This window comes from Panulirus ornatus, chromosome 33, assembly GCF_036320965.1.
Source record: "Panulirus ornatus isolate Po-2019 chromosome 33, ASM3632096v1, whole genome shotgun sequence".
NCBI classification, from domain to species: domain Eukaryota; kingdom Metazoa; phylum Arthropoda; class Malacostraca; order Decapoda; family Palinuridae; genus Panulirus; species Panulirus ornatus.
The window spans coordinates 959283-962860 of NC_092256.1; the positions used below are offsets into that span (position 1 = coordinate 959283).

Here is a 3578-nt window from a genome sequence, read left to right on the forward strand (position 1 = left end):
GGGCTATAGATAGAGTTGTGCGCAGGAGGGTTGATGTGCTGGAAATGAGATGTTTGAGGACAATATGTGGTGTGAGGTGGTTTGATCGAGTAAGTAATGTAAGGGTAAGAGAGATGTGTGGAAATAAAAAGAGTGTGGTTGAGAGAGCAGAAGAGTGTGTTTTGAAATGGCTTGGTCACATGGAGAGAGTGAGTGAGGAAAGATTGACGAAGAGGATATATATGTCAGAGGTGGAGGGAACGAGAAGTGGGAGACCAAATTTGAGGTGGAAAGATGGATTGAAAAAGATTTTGAATGATCGGGGCCTGAACATGCAGGAGGGTGAAATTCGTGCAAGGAATACAATGAATTAGAACGATGTGGTATACCAGGGTCGACGTGCTGTCAATGGATTGAACAAGGGCATATGAAGTGTCTGGGGTAAACCATGGAAAGTTGTGTGGGGCCTAGATGTGGAAAGGGAGCTGTGGTTTCGGTGCCTTATTACATGACACCTAGAGACTGTGAACGAATGGAGCCTTTGGTGTCTTTTCCTAGCACTACCTCGCACACATGAGGGGGGAGGTGGTTGTTATGGCATGTGTGGCGAGGTGGCGATGGGAACAAATAAAGGCAGACAGTATGAATTATGTACATGTGTATATATGTATATGTCTGTGTGTATGTATATATTTGTACATTGCGATGTATCAGTATGTATATTTGCGTCTGTGGAGGTGTATGTATATACATGTGTATGTGGGCGGGTTGGGCCATTGTTTCGTCTGTTTCCTTGCGCTAACTCGCTAACGCGGGAAACAGGGACAAAGCAAAATAAATAAATAAATAAATAAATGAATATATATACATATATATATATATATATATATATATATATATATATATATATATATATATATATATATATATATATATATAAATATATATTCTCCTCCTAGAGGGACGGTAAAGTCGTAGTGATGCGGATATATCTAATGACTGTACACTGATGTTAGTAACCTTTCTTAAGATTACTCTCCTAACCCTGGTTCCAAAAAGTGTCATTTTTTTCTCATATTTTGTTTTGTTCATATGACTAGACAACTTTTATGTCATATCATTATTGCTATTGTTAAAAACACGACGCAAGATTTTAGTAGCATGAAAAATATGCTCATAACAATAGCCAATGAAAAAGGATTATCACACTTTCGTGATCCATTCACCCTTTATGAATTGAGTCTACAAGTAAACCTTTGTCTGTGTACTTATTGAACCCCTCTGTACGGTACGCAGTCGCCGGGTCTTCTCGGGCTAACCAATGGAAAATTGCTTCCAGCCTCGTGTATTGATTGGCACTCCAGTATATCCGGTAGCATGGCCCTAGCACGATCATTCCTCTTCTGCATCTCCTGCTGTTAGTTGGTCTTCCGCAGAGCCAGCAGTCTACCTCACCAAAACAGTAAGACACTGAAGAAATTTCTTTCTTTGTACGTTAGTATAAAGAATATATATTCTCGTATTTGGTAAACGTTAAGTCTCGTGAAGGAAAGTGTTGGTCTCCAGTGTCAGTATGATGTTTGTGTTTATGGTACATGATATGCGAGTGGCTCCATGATGATCTAAATTCTATGCATTGTATCTCACAACAAAACAGCGTGTTTCGATCTAGTAACACTAAGCAGACTATCTGCTTCGTAGTTTATTTTGATCATTTATGATCAAAAGAGAAAGATATTTCTTTGTAGGATTCCTCTTACATGATGCATTTTCTAGTTGATTATCATATTATTTATCAATAATGGAAGACATCTTTAGACTACCAGTAAATGGTGCAGACCCTACAAACAATGCAGACATTCAACGAGCAACTGTGTACATACAGACACTTCTCTCTGTTCTGAAAATTACCTGACCTGCTAGTGTTTCTCAGTTTATCGCTTCTTGGCAAAGAAGGTCACTTGTGATTTCTGTAAATGCATATGATTTAAATCAGAAACTAACTTATAGCTTAATTAGTTTTCACGAAATAAGAACATATGTTTTTCATAGGTATGTCATTATTACTACTAAGGAACTGATCCAGTAGGTAAGACAGCATTACTACTAAGGAACTGATGTCTACTAAGTGACCGACTATGATAACATCTAAATAACCTTAAGAAAGTAAAACAACATACATGTTCAGCAGACATAAGAAGCTCGCATTATATACCTGTGTATCACTGCAGAATATTATATTCTCATATAAATTCTTTAAAACAGAGATGAGTCACTGGACAGAAACAGGTGAGAGCGTGCTTGTTGTTTTCCTTGGAATAGTCAAATCTCCGAGAATCAATGATTACTGCGAGTCGCTGTATGTTTATGGCGACACTGATAGTTTTAACCACTCCACTGGACTTTCGTTAAGGGTACTACATTAAGTATGTTAATCAGAACATTGTATTTTGTCTTTATCATTGTCCAACTAATATATAACGAGTAATCAGTCTGAGGCGATTTAAGAAGCTGCTGGGATGTAGGCCGTGGGCCACATGAAGCGTATATCATGCCGCTAGAATAAAGAAATTTGACCTGTTTGACAAGAAACATACCAAATGGGTAATACATGTACAGTTCAACTAAAGTGATAATTTACAATATTTCCTCATTGCAAATTGGTCTTATGAAGTATACGTAGTGTTTTTCGTATTGAAAGCTCCAGTCACGGACAAAAGTCTACATCAAGGCCAGTCCTTAACTGAAATATAGAAAGAATTATTAGAAGGAAAATAAAAGACAAGGGAAAATATTTATGAATATTTATGTCTTTTGAAATGTGTCAGGGAATAGTTATTGGAAAAAAACATGAAAGGGTAGGGAATTTCAGATCTTCGACGTGTAGGGAAACAAGTAGGTGTCAAAACGGCCCACCCTTGAGTTGCTGATGGCCATACAATAATCAATTAACGCAGCAGCTTGCCAAGTATTGCGTGGTCTGGCTAGTGGTGTGGGCATGCAAGAATCCAGCTCTCGGAAGCAAAGGCCAAAGCATTACCTAAAGGAAAGGGCCAGAAAACTAACATTACAGCGTAAGGCAAGAAGGTAAAACATGGATGTTAGCCTAGGATATTTCATGAGGCGGATCGCTTTCGACTCAGTTCTGTCAAGTAAAGATGCAGAGCTAGAGGCACCCCAAATGTAAAAGCAATACTCCATACATGGACAAATCAACTTGTATAAAAGGAGCAACTGTTCAGAAGAAAAGAGGTTTCGACATCTAAACAGGACACCCAGTTTCTTAGAGGCAAACTTTGCTACCCCGATAATGTGTGGTTTCCAAGAAAGAGTGGATGTTACAGTAGTGCTAACTATGTTCATTGAGTCAAGAGGGTGAATTACAGAACGTCAAAGGAGATACGAGAGTTGTGAGGAATTTAGATGGAGAGATTTGTAGAATCTGATTTGGTCAACTCTACTCAGATATCATGTCAAAGTCTGAGTATATTGAGGAGGCTGTGTCAAGACGAAATTCGGATCGAGTGAGAGAAGAGGGGATAGAATTTAAGAATGTGTATGAATGCAGTGTTGAGTGGTCAGCGTATGAGTGCATTGGA

The 3578-nt window shown here is 38.5% G+C and overlaps 1 pseudogene; it reads left to right on the forward strand.

The window, feature by feature from the left end:
* The first annotated feature begins 1780 nt into the window (after positions 1–1780).
* Positions 1781–3578, forward strand: part of LOC139759674 (dehydrogenase/reductase SDR family member 12-like) — a 7357-nt pseudogene continuing 5559 nt past the window's right edge.